This window comes from Schistocerca nitens, chromosome 4 (genome assembly GCF_023898315.1).
Source record: "Schistocerca nitens isolate TAMUIC-IGC-003100 chromosome 4, iqSchNite1.1, whole genome shotgun sequence".
In the NCBI taxonomy this organism is placed as follows: Eukaryota; Metazoa; Arthropoda; class Insecta; order Orthoptera; family Acrididae; genus Schistocerca; species Schistocerca nitens.
This window is the reverse complement of record NC_064617.1, coordinates 969551346-969565322: the sequence shown is the minus strand read 5'-3', so window position 1 is coordinate 969565322 and position 13977 is coordinate 969551346. Positions and strand designations below refer to the sequence as shown.

Below are 13977 nucleotides of genomic sequence, written 5' to 3'. Positions count from 1 at the left end.
GAGTCGCCAACAACCCCTCCCGGTAGGCCTACGGTTAGAAGGAAACCAGTATTACGTAGCGATGCTCGCAAAATTATACTGCGTGTGATTGAATGCTGCGAAAGGGAAAGGGAGATACGTATTAAACACTAGCTGTACGCCCGTGCTTCGCAACGGAAGAAATCTCGGAAAGTTGTTGATCGATTGATTTAAAATTTTGGCACAACGTTCTTTAGGAATACGCCCGTGATTTTATATACTTTTTTTAACACGTTTGAGAATAGTGTTTAGTAGTGAAGAAATAATAGAACAAAACGTCATGCCTGACACGGCACTTTTTCACGCATCTCGATGCTTACCACGTCATATCTCCTGAATTATATGTCGTAAAGAGACACAAATTTGCCGGCGCATTTACTGTATGCGAAATATGTTGCTTTTAGAGTTAACAGTAACGAAATAATACATTAAAACGTCACGCCTACTGCGGAAGATTTACGGTATGTACTGAGAAAATGTAGTAAGCGACAACCTTTTTTCCTTTCATTATTTTGTGGGGGGGTGTCAGCGAGAAAAATTTTCGTAAAGGTTTGAAATTGTATGTAACGTCTGTTGCTAGTCGCTAAGTGCTCTCATTCTCAAATAGTGGATGCATAAATCTGGGTATTTTCCCGCGGTGGCATCTCATTGTTTATGACGTCACATCTCCTCAAGAATGTGTCTTATTTCTTTTTTTTCGGCTAGGAACCTTCGTGGGCGTACGGAGAACATATCACCAAAATTTCATCGCAATCGGATGAATGGTTTGTGAGCGCATAGTAGACAAACATACATACATTCATTTTTATATATAGAGATTGACAGTTACGTTATACTATTTGACCTGTTTAAGTATATTTAAATTTCATAATTAATAGTTTAACATTGCGGGGAATGAAATTAAAAAAAATTGCGAGCAGTACTAAACGAACCCAGGTCCGCTGCATGACAAGCCTTTACCTAACCTAATCAATTGCGCTACGCATGCTACAGTGACCTAACTGTTGAAACATTGTCCATTACTCTTTGCGGGCGTTCGGAGAACAACTCACCAAAGTTTCATTGCAATCGGATGAATGGTTTGTAAGCGCATAGTAGACAAACATACATACATTCATTTTTATATATATAGATTTTAATGTACATGAAGATTTCAGTTTCGTTTACGAACATTTAAAGCGAGTTTTACTTCCAAGCCTTTCGTCTGCTTTCGTGTAAGCATGACGCGCAATTTGTAGTGCCAGCACTGCAACTGGTAGGCGTGCGTTGTCCCCCCCAACGGCTCCTCTCCCCTCGCCAGCTAATGGTTGCTTCCCCCTCTCCGCGCACAACTCTACCGTCTTACAGTTAACACACTGTAATGGCGTCTTTGTCGCCTTAAAGGCATTCTTGACTAATACCAGCTAACCACGTCCAGTCCTAAAGTTAATAACGCTCACGACCGTTACATCGTGTATTTAATGCAAATCTGCGCTACTAGCGCCACCATTATACGACTGGTGCGAAATTCGAATGGACATCTTTCAGACATAGAAACGCGCCTACCAACTTACGTTTACGTTCAACTTTGCTTTTTTTTTTTTTTTTTTTTTTTTTTTTTTGAAGTGTATTAGACACAGACAACTAGCTACAGAGGCAAGCAACTAGGAGAAGTTGTAAGTAGGCTGTTTAGGTTTTTATGTTGGTAACGCCACGTAGCTTTCTGTAGTAAAATCGCTGACTGCGCTGTGTGCAGTCCGTGGCTGGTTGGACTCATTGTTGGAATATTCACTAGTGTTGGGCAGTTGGATGTGAACAGCGCGTAGCGTTGCGCAGTTGGAGGTGAGCCGCCAGCAGTGGTGGATGAGGGGAGAGAGAAGGCAGTGTTTTGCGCGGACGATCTGGACGTGGCTACGTCAGAAAAAGAAAATTTATTAATTGGATGTCTCATATATTATGACTTTTGAACGCTATTAGGGTAAATACATTGTTTGTTCCCTATCAAAACCTTTCATTTGCTAACTATGCCTATCAGTAGTTAGTGCCTTCACTAGTTACAATCTTTATTTAGCCGGCAGTATTGGCGCTCGCTGTATTGCAGTAGTTAGACAACTGTAAGTGATTCATGAAAGGTATAGGCCATTTTTTTTTGTAGGGATTATTGAAAGTGAGATTGCGTTTCGCTAAAAATATTGTGTGTCACATTAGTGATGCTCAGAATAAGTAAAGAGAAAACTGTTTGAGTACGTTGAGTTTTGCTCAGCTGTTTCTGTATGAAATATCAAAAATGGTTCAAATGGCTCTGAGCACTGTGGGACTCAACTGCTGAGGTCATAAGTCCCCTAGAACTTAGAACTACTTAAACCTAACTAGCCTAAGGACATCACACACATCCGTGCCCGAGGCAGGATTCGAAGCTGCGACCGAAGCGGTCTCGCGGTTCCAGACTGTAGCGCCTAGAACCGCTCAGCCACTCCGGCCGGCTGTATGAAATACCGTAAGAGTTTTTCCAGCAATGTCATTCATAATTTTTCAAAGCGGACGTTACACAAAGTCACTGACCAGAGGTTGTTGAAGGAGAATCACCGCATTTTCCCCAAGTGATTTATGAAAACCGGCGAAAGTTGGAATCAGAATGGCAGATGAGGAGATTTCAACACTACACTGCTCTTTCGAATTTGTGTCTAGTGCCTCAGACATTTCCACCGTCTCACTAGTTTTCCGGAAAACAGACATGGCATTCAATTATACTGTAGGAAAGATTCAGTAAAGTCTTGCTGATTAATACCGTTTTCCCCATGAAGAAGGAGAACGGCATCTCCTTGTGGCAGTAATTTTTTCGTCGACGTCGTCACCTACAATTTTTATTTGAAAAAAGGTTTAATTTTCAAATCTCGTACATGTTTATTTCTCCAGTTAGTATAAAAATTTATTTGCATTCAGATTCGTTGTTTTTGCTTACAGTTTAAACTCCTTGACTCTAAAACGCATGGAGAATTTTTCATGACAGCCTCACAGACGTGGCTGATCAACTGACTTTTGATGGTTTTCCCTCCTAACGTCCACTTCAGGTATAACATAAATATGTTATTGCTGCAGGGAAATTATTGAAGAAATGATGGCATCCTTGGAATACGATGCAATGTCGGCTGTGTGTGTTGCAGGACTATTACTTCGATTGGAGTAACATATTGACGCCATCTCATGAAAATTCTTTTCTGTCGTGCTGCAGCATTGATGAACTCGCGCGGAATAGACTGGGGTCAGGGCTGTAGTTGAATCCATTAATAGCACGCCATACGGGGGAATTGACTTTGCTCTATAGGCCACCGTCAAACATGAAGCGGAACTTGCTACAGTTTATTGATCACCCCCTACCACTGCTCAATGAAGCGCGCGAAAAATCTCTCTAGTCTTTTTTGTTCCTTACGCTATATGTTGGCCGGAGAAAACTGAATAGTGTTACAATCTTCTTGGAAGTTGACTCTTAATCTGCCAACCTTACAAGAAGAGAACCTCGTCTTTCTTCCATATATTACAAAGTAACATCTCTCATCTCCGAAACACTGAATGGCTGAACCTATCAGCTACAACCACACCACCATCCCTTTGAGTTCCAGCGGCCTCTTGCTTCAATTTTTTGTGAAGACTCCAAACACTTAAAACCAGCACAACATGAGGAAGCACATGAATTTTGTGCGTTGTGTTCTTCAACTAAATTGCATTTGTCCATATCCTTTCCACGCATTAGATTATTTGTATTCTGGTTTAAATTGCTATAAAAGAGTAACATAAAGATATGTAAGGGATAATACTATATTTAAATGCTACTGCATTAAGTTAGGCTATGGTGTCTGGATAAGCTGAAAAAACGAGTGGATGTAGTGTGTTTCAGAAGGAGCATTAGGCAAGATCGACTAGAACAGGAGAAAGGAATACAGTAGAAGACAAGCGGGTATCTTTGACAGATGAAATAATGAAGGTAGTGAAGAACGAAATAGACAAAAAGACAAAAACCTAATAGAAATACTTGGATAACACAGTGAATGTAACTGATGAAACGAGAAAATATAAACATGAAGCGGGCGAAAGGAAGTGCACAATGGCTAAGCAGGAATGTCTAGAGGACAAAATTACGTAAAAACGAATTTTTTGATTTAAACATTGATTAAAAATACTTTATTTTAAAGGCTCAACGAAAATGGGTAATCGTTCTGATGGAACCCTAAAAAAGTCACATGTTACTGGCATATTATATACATTAAACATCATGGTAGCTTTACCTATCTTGCCTGGTGGCCGAACGGTTCTCGGCGCTTCAGTCTGGAAGCGCGCGACCGCTACGGTCGCAGGTTCGAATCCTGCCTCGGGCATGGATGTGTGTGATGTCCTTAGGTTAGTTAGGTTTAAGTAGTTCTAAGTTCTAGGGGACTGATGACCTCAGCTGTTAAGTTCCATAGTGCTCAGAGCCATTTTTTTACCTATCTTGCAGATAAAAGAGAACATTGTAACTTCCTTTGAACAGAATGATTAGTGCTAGCTTTTAAATCCCTTGACTTATTTGATCACTAAAAGAATTCTTGTCGGCGAACTTGAGCATAGTTTCCTTCCACAAACGATTAACCTCTTGCTCGCACTTGTGTTTAGACTCATCGGCATGCCGCTTAACACACGTATTGTAAAAGTTTTGATACAAATGCATATCGAACACACTGACATCGGCATTATATGCGTTGCAGAATGTCACGACTGAGTCACTGATTGACACGCAGTGATTTCAGCCGGCACGGCAGGCAGCTCCTCGAATGAAATTTGACACTTGTGCAGCATTTACACTCCTGGAAATGGAAAAAAGAACACATTGACACCGGTGTGTCAGACCCACCATACTTGCTCCGGACACTGCGAGAGGGCTGTACAAGCAATGATCACACGCACGGCACAGCGGACACACCAGGAACCGCGGTGTTGGCCGTCGAATGGCGCTAGCTGCGCAGCATTTGTGCACCGCCGCCGTCAGTGTCAGCCAGTTTGCCGTGGCATACGGAGCTCCATCGCAGTCTTTAACATTGGTAGCATGCCGCGACAGCGTGGACGTGAACCGTATGTGCAGTTGATGGACTTTGAGCGAGGGCGTATAGTGGGCATGCGGGAGGCCGGGTGGACGTACCGCCGAATTGCTCAACACGTGGGGCGTGAGGTCTCCACAGTACATCGATGTTGTCGCCAGTGGTCGGCGGAAGGTGCACGTGCCCGTCGACCCGGGACCGGAACGCAGCGACGCACGGATGCACGCCAAGACCGTAGGATACTACGCAGTGCCGTAGGGGACCGCACCGCCACTTCCCAGCAAATTAGGGACACTGTTGCTCCTGGGGTATCGGCGAGGACCATTCGCAACCGTCTCCATGAAGCTGGGCTACGGTCCCGCACACCGTTAGGCCGTCTTCCGCTCACGCCCCAACATCGTGCAGCCCGCCTCCAGTGGTGTCGCGACAGGCGTGAATGGAGGGACTAATGGAGACGTGTCGTCTTCAGCGATGAGAGTCGCTTCTGCCTTAGTGCCAATGATGGTCGTATGCGTGTTTGGCGCCGTGCAGGTGAGCGCCACAATCAGGACTGCATACGACCGAGGCACACAGGGCCAACACCCGGCAGCATGGTGTGGGGAGCGATCTCCTACACTGGCCGTACACCACTGGTGATCGTCGAGGGGACACTGAATAGTGCACGGTACATCCAAACCGTCATCGAACCCATCGTTCTACCATTCCTAGACCGGCAAGGGAACTTGCTGTTCCAACAGGACAATGCACGTCCGCATGTATCCCGTGCCACCCAACGTGCTCTAGAAGGTGTAAGTCAACTACCCTGGCCAGCAAGATCTCGGGATCTGTCCTCCATTGAGCATGTTTGGGACTGGATGAAGCGTCGTCTCACGCGGTCTGCACGTCCAGCACGAACGCTGGTCCAACTGAGGCGCCAGGTGGAAATGGCATGGCAAGCCGTTCCACAGGACTACATCCAGCATCTCTACGATCGTCTCCATGGGAGAATAGCAGCCTGCATTGCTGCGAAAGGTGGATATACACTGTACTAGTGCCGACATTGTGCATGCTCTGTTGCCTGTGTCTATGTGCCTGTGGTTCTGTCAGTGTGATCATGTGATGTATCTGACCCCAGGAATGTGTCAATAAAGTTTCCCCTTCCTGGGACAATGAATTCACGGTGTTCTTATTTCAATTTCCAGGAGTGTATTTCAGATCGGAGAATCCCGAACGCGCACACGTGCAAAGCGTTCAGTCCAGAGAGGGTTGGTGGTCTCGCGTTTAATTTTATAAAACATAATGTTATCCTTTATAACAGTGTATACTCTCGTAATTAAAAAGGTGACGTTAGATTTTTCATTGCCGTCTCCCCCTTACATGAGAGTTGGTGGGATTCTGCCACTCCCCCCCCCCCCCCCACCCCATCCCCCCGTTTTGAAGTCACGTAATTAATGGGTGTTCACCTTGGAGTACAATACGAGGTCTGTTCAAAAAGTTCCGCAACTTGGCCACAAAATTTTTCTACGCTCACCTTTTACTTATTGTGCATGGCCTCCTCCGAAATTCTCTCCACCGCAATAGATACTCCGCCCCCAAGGTCGCTTCTCCTTGCGGAAGCAGAGTTGGTACGCTTCTTGCTGGATAGTGCGAAGCGCAAGCGCCATCTGCGAATTTTCTTCTGCCTCGACTATCATTGCAGATCTTCGTCCTTTCAACAGGGTTCTCAACTTTGGAAATAAAAAAAGAACTCCGCAGGGGCCATGTCTGGAGAGTATGGAGGATGAAGCAGCACTGTGATTTCGTTTTTCGTGCAATAGTCACGCACCAACAGAGCTGAATGTGTGGTTGGGTTATCGCGATGCAAGCACCATGAGTTGTCTCTCCATGTTTCAGGCCGTTTCCTTCTCACATTTTTCTGGCGGGTCTCGCAACATGACCCGATAGCGCCATCGACTAACAGTCTGTCCCTGTGGCGCGAATTCAAGATGGACTAACCTTCAAAGCTTTGAAATTTGACCTGTCCTGGCGAGCTTTTTTGGTCTTGGAGAAACTTTCTCTACCCATTGTGAAAATTGAACCTTGATCTCGACATCATAAACGTGGACCCACGCCTCATCACCAGTTACGATTCCCTTAAGGAACATCTCGTTTTCATTTGCGCGGTCCAAAAGCTCGTCACAGATTGCGAGGCGAAGGCTTTCTGGTCTTGGCTCATGAGCCGTGGGAGGCACTTGGTGGCTATATTGATTATTCCTCTTGTATTTCATTATGTGTATTTTCTAGCTGTACACACTGTAGTTGTCCTTTGTCTGCTTTCTTGATAATATGTGACAAAATATGTCTTGCATTTATTCCTTTTTTATCTTACAATAGGTAGGTTTAATAATGGGAGTCCGCTGAAACTCTTAATCTAATGTGGATAAATGAAGTGCGATCCAGTCAATAGTGTGTAAGTGCTTCATTGGTTTGGTCGCTCACCTCTATAACGACTTCTATTCTGCGTCCACACACACACTCCACAGTCCACAGTTTGGTATTTGGCAGAGGGTACCATTTACCACTAGTAGTCATTCCCTTTATACCATTCGCAAATGGAGCGAAGGAAAAACGACTGCCTATATGCCTCTGCACGAGCCCTAAATTCTCTTATCCTGTCTTTGCGATCCTTACGCGAAATATACGTTGGCGTCAGTAGAATCTTTCTGCAGTCGGCTTCAAATGCCCGTCCTCTAAACTTTCTCAATAGTGTTTCGCGAAAAGAACGTAGTCTTCTCTCCAGGGATTCCCATTGTGAGTTTACGGCCGGCCGGTTTGGCCGTGCGGTTAAAGGCGCTTCAGTCTGGAACCGCGTGACCGCTACGGTCGCAGGTTCGAATCCTGCCTCGGGCATGGATGTGTGATGTCCTTAGGTTACTTCGGTTTAATTAGTTCTAAGTTCTAGGCGACTGATGACCTCAGAAGTTAAGTCGCATAGTGCTCAGAGCCATTTGAACCATTTTTTTGTGAGTTTACGAAGCGTGGCCGTAACACTCGGGCGCTGATCGAACCTACTGGTAGCAAACCAGACAGCACGCTTCTGAATCGGTTCGCTGGCTCCCTTTAATCCGACGTGAGCACTGCTCAAGAATGGGTAGTACAAGAGTTTTATACACTGTTTCCTTTGTAGAAGAGAGACCCTTTCCTAAAACTCTTCTAATAACTGAACTCGAGTATTCACTTTCGCTACTACCGACTTTAAGTGCGTGTTCCGTTTCCTGTCTTCCAGTACCATAAACAGTTGTAAGGCCATGAGAAGGAGAAGAATAATCTTAGTACTAACCTTGCTGGTGGTGTTCGCTTAGAGGAGTTTAAAGAAACCATGGAAGACCTAAATCTGAATGACCTGACATGGATTTGAACCGGTATCCTCCTGAGTGCTAGTCCACGCTTAACAGGCTTCGCGTCTTATTGCGTGAGATACGAACCCCGGACTTGCTGCTTCAGCCACTGGTGTCTGCCACCCGATGGGAATCCCGCTGGTCCCTGAGCGTCAAATGCGAGACCCGAAAACTCCTTTGCAGTGTCCAGGTATTCAGATCAACTGCTGTCCATTTCACGGTCGTAGCACTTCTCTGAATGACACGTGACAAGCGAGGCACACAAAACGTGGGGGGAGGGAGAGAAACACAGCACGGAGAGGGTGGCGGTGAATGTTCACTGGCTCCAGAGAGCTACGGCGATGGCAATTTCGCCGCTATTGTTCTAGGATCTGTGCGGAAGGGACGCCACTCCAGTAAAAACGTAAAGCATTGAAAAGCCCCGAATAATTACGGGAGTGCCGTAACTGAGAGGGAGCGCAGCTGAAAAGCAAAAGGCAGAAATGAGAATCGGAGTACATCCGCCACGGTGCGAGGCGGCTCCGCCCAGGGCGACGGGCCCCGGTTCGATTCCCGGCGGGCACAGCCACCGAGGCAGGAGCGAGCCGCGACTGTCAGCCCAGGGGCGGCGAAATGTTGTTCTCCAAAATGACAGCCGTCCCCCTCCCGTGGAGGGCGAAGCGACGCGTAGGTGCACCCAACAAAGCTCTTCAGCAGCCTGTTCTAATTTATTATTTAGAGAGCTACCGTTGTTCATTGGCAATGAAGTTGTGCACAAGAGAATAACATCTTTGATAACGTATACCAAGACGCCGTACAGCAGACTAGCTCTTTAGTACGACATTGTTTCAGTCACAAAAGGCCCTCTGCATACGTGGTTCTCTATCTGTTTAAAGAATCAAATTTCTTATAAATCATCTTGCTAACGACATTGTCGTCGGCCATTCGCTAATATGGTCTGGGACGCTCGTAATTATTTCGCATTGATGGAACCATCAGCAACAATTTAAAAGAAATATTAAAATAAGATTAAACTGAAGCTCAACACAGCCCAAATTTTTATTCTAAAATCCACCGCTGCAATGTCGACCGTTTGGCTGTCTTCGTGTGAAGGCATCTACAGCTACATGGATACTCTGCAAATAACATTTAAGTGCCTGCCAGAGGTTCATCGAACCACCTTCACAATTTTCTATTATTCCAGTCTCTTATAGCGCGCGGAAAGAACGAGCACCTATATCTTTCCACAAGAGCTCTCATTTCCCTTATTTTATAATTGTGATCGTTTCTCCCTACGTAGTTCCGTGTCAAAAATGGCTCTAAGCACTATGGGACTTAATGTCTGGGGTCATCAGTCCCTTAGAGTTACAACTACTTAACCCTAACTAACCTAAGGACATTACACACACCCATGCCCGAGGCAGGATTCAAACCTGCGACCGCAGCAACAGCGTGGTTACGGACTGCAGCGCCTAGAACCGCTCGGTCACAGCGGCCGGCAGCTCCGTGTCAACAAAATATTTTCGCATTCGGAGGAGAAAGCTGGTGATTGAAATTTAGTGAGAAGATCCCGCCGCAACGAAGAACGTCTTTGTTTTGATGATGTCCACCCCAAATCCTGTATTATTTCAGTGAGACTCTCTCCCCTATTCCACGATAATTCAAAACGTGCTGCCTTTCTTTGAACTTTTTCGATGTACTCCGTCAGTCCTATCTGGTAAGGATCCCACACCGCGCAGCAGTATTCTAAAAAGAGGACGGACAAGCGTAGTGCAGGCAGTCTCCGTAGTAGATCTGTTACATTTCATAAGTGCCCTGCCAATAAAACGCAGTCTTTTGTTAGGCTTCCCCACAACATTTTCTATGTGTTACTTCCAATTTAAGTTGTTCTTAATTGTAACTCCTAGGTATTTAGTTGAATTTACGACGTTTATATTTGACTGATTTATTGTGTAACCAAAGTTTAACGGATTCTTTTTAGCACTCATGTGGATGATGTCTCACATTTCGTTGTTTAAGGCGATTGCCAATTTTTGCACCATACAGATATCTCTTCTAAATCGTTTTGCAATTTGTTTTGATCTTCTGATGACTTTATTAGTCGATAAACGACAGCGTCATCTGGATACAACCGAAGACGGCTGCTCAGATGGTCTCTAAAATCGATTATATAGATAAGGAACAGCAAAGGACCTATAACACTACCTTGGGGAACACCAGAAATCACTTCTGTTTTACTCGGTGACTTTCCGTCAATTACTACGAACTGTGACCTGCAACGTTTTGTCCTCCAGCAGACGTGAAAGTTTTAAAAAATCTCACAGGTATGCATGTCACCATCACATCCATTATCTGTGCGTTTTACATTGCTGCGATCGCTTCCGTAAATAACATCAAACTGCTACACAAGGCGACCATTATGTCTCTCAAAAGACGTTTCATGGCTACGGATTTCATCCAGGAAAAAGTAACCTCTTCGTAGACTCTTGGTTTCCTGTTATTACGAGCTTCAATATACGACATATTGAATGCTCTTATTATGGTAACAGTCGCCTCATTCCCTCTCCGCTACTATTTCCTGACTTAGTCATATTTTAGGGAAGTTAATACCTGCTTTCATATGTGCAGCCTTTTTTACTGCAGGGATGCGCCATTTAAATTTTTAAATCTGCTGAACATTTCAACAACTCGACGTAAGTGCCTTTGAGGGACAAAGTAGTCTTTAGTATCCGGTTGTCCAGTGGGTATTTAACTGACGAAATCCTTGACGCATCACGAAACTGCTTGTAATTTCGACGATTGACGCGAGAATGTATAGTACTGCTCACCCGCTCGCCTGTTCATCTCTGTTTTACCCTTGTTTGTGTTTACTGACTATGCTCTTGCCGATTTTACTCTGTTTTACAGTCGGCCACCACGTTGCAAATTTCTATAAGAACAGCCAGCTTGGTGGAAATATCGCCTGAAACGTAGGCAACACCTCGGCCGCGCGTGTTGTGCGTGCTGCATAACCATCCGAGGAGCAACAGCGTAGAATGTGATTGAACCGAAAGCGATGGGCTTTTGAAAGGGACGCCTATTCACGTAGAGCAGAAGCGGCTTGTATCTTTACGAGGCCGGCGCGCAGTGCGGGCTGCGTTTTATCGACAGGTATCGACACGAACACGACGGCGCTGAGCCCCGCCGCTGTTGCTAGGCAACCGGCCAAGTCTCTTCGCGCATCTCACCGCGGCGCGTTAAGCCCAAGTTGGCTGGCCAAGCCTCTTCAGGTGCGACCTCTGAACTACTCCGCCCTTCTGCTAACAACCTTCCTTTTTCTCTCTCTTCACTTCTGGCGACGAAACGACCTGCACTTTTCTTGCGACACCTGTCGCTATTTTATCTCATCTTCTGCCGTGTAATAAGACAAACAGTTTTTGATGTTAGTTTTAATTACTGCAATTCAAACCAAGGCCGTGTGTTATTTTTCTTGACCCTACGCCCCACCAGCCCTTCCGCCTTCGCCTAAAACGCGCACACCCGCATACAGTAACAAAGAGGATGTTATGCAGTCTTCGGAACAAATATTTTCTTCTCTGAATTTTTTTGTACGAGATGTGGTCATGAAGTTTTAATTACCGTCACAAAGTTTTAACTGTGATGGTTCTTGTCTTTCTCTACATATACATCCTTCAATGCGACAGCCGGCCGGTGTGGCCGAGCGGTTCTAGGCGCTACAGTCTGGAACCGCGCGACCACTACGGTCGCAGGTTCGAATCCTACCTCGGGCATGGACGTGTGTGATGTCCTCAGGTTGGTTAGGCTTAAGTAGTTCTAAGTTCTAGGGGACTGATGATCTCAGATGTTAAGTCCCATAGTGCTCAGAGCAATTTTTTCCAATCCGACATACACTCCTGGAAATTGAAATAAGAACACCGTGAATTCATTGTCCCAGGAAGGGGAAACTTTATTGACACATTCCTGGGGTCAGATACATCACATGATCACACTGACAGAACCACAGGCACATAGACACAGGCAACAGAGCATGCACAATGTCGGCACTAGTACAGTGTATATCCACCTTTCGCAGCAATGCAGGCTGCTATTCTCCCATGGAGACGATCGTAGAGATGCTGGATGTAGTCCTGTGGAACGGCTTGCCATGCCATTTCCACCTGGCGCCTCAGTTGGACCAGCGTTCGTGCTGTACGTGCAGACCGCGTGAGACGACGCTTCATCCAGTCCCAAACATGCTCAATGGGGGACAGATCCGGAGATCTTGCTGGCCAGGGTAGTTGACTTACACCTTCTAGAGCACGTTGGGTGGCACGGGATACATGCGGACGTGCATTGTCCTGTTGGAACAGCAAGTTCCCTTGCCGGTCTAGGAATGGTAGAACGATGGGTTCGATGACGGTTTGGATGTACCGTGCACTATTCAGTGTCCCCTCGACGATCACCAGTGGTGTACGGCCAGTGTAGGAGATCGCTCCCCACACCATGCTGCCGGGTGTTGGCCCTGTGTGCCTCGGTCGTATGCAGTCCTGATTGTGGCGCTCACCTGCACGGCGCCAAACACGCATACGACCATCATTGGCACTAAGGCAGAAGCGACTCTCATCGCTGAAGACGACACGTCTCCATTCGTCCCTCCATTCACGCCTGTCGCGACACCACTGGAGGCGGGCTGCACGATGTTGGGGCGTGAGTGGAAGACGGCCTAACGGTGTGCGGGACCGTAGCCCAGCTTCATGGAGACGGTTGCGAATGGTCCTCGCCGATACCCCAGGAGCAACAGTGTCCCTAATTTGCTGGGAAGTGGCGGTGCGGTCCCCTACGGCACTGCGTAGGATCCTACGGTCTTGGCGTGCATCCGTGCGTCGCTGCGGTCCGGTCCCAGGTCGACGGGCACGTGCACCTTCCGCCGACCACTGGCGACAACATCGATGTACTGTGGAGACCTCACGCCCCACGTGTTGAGCAATTCGGCGGTACGTCCACCCGGCCTCCCGCATGCCCACTATACGCCCTCGCTCAAAGTCCGTCAACTGCACATACGGTTCACGTCCACGCTGTCGCGGCATGCTACCAGTGTTAAAGACTGCGATGGAGCTCCGTATGCCACGGCAAACTGGCTGACACTGACGGCGGCGGTGCACAAATGCTGCACAGCTAGCGCCATTCGACGGCCAACACCGCGGGTCCTGGTGTGTCCGCTGTGCCGTGCGTGTGATCATTGCTTGTACAGCCCTCTCGCAGTGTCCGGAGCAAGTATGGTGGTTCAGACACACCGGTGTCAATGTGTTCTTTTTTCCATTTCCAGGAGTGTATTTTGCCTGATGCTGGATCACTTGGCTGTTCAGAAAACATCCATTCCAAACTCATAGTCAGTGGATACCATTTCAGGAGAATACGAGGGACGAGGCCAAATTTGACAGCCCAGAGAAGCAACATGTGCGCCTGGTCCTGAGCAGGGTGGTCTGGGGCGTTGTCATGGAGAGGAAAACGCACTTTCGGACAGCTTCCTTCGGCGCACATTTTGACAGCCTTCTATTATGTTATCAGGAGATTTCATCTATTCCTATTAGGCGTTT

General features: G+C 46.6%; 1 protein-coding gene across 4 annotated transcripts in view; it reads left to right on the top strand.

Annotated features, from left to right (window-relative positions):
- The window catches only part of LOC126253660 (proton channel OtopLc-like), an 856134-nt gene that overhangs the window by 535649 nt on the left and 306508 nt on the right, over positions 1 to 13977 (top strand). The window lies entirely within an intron of this gene.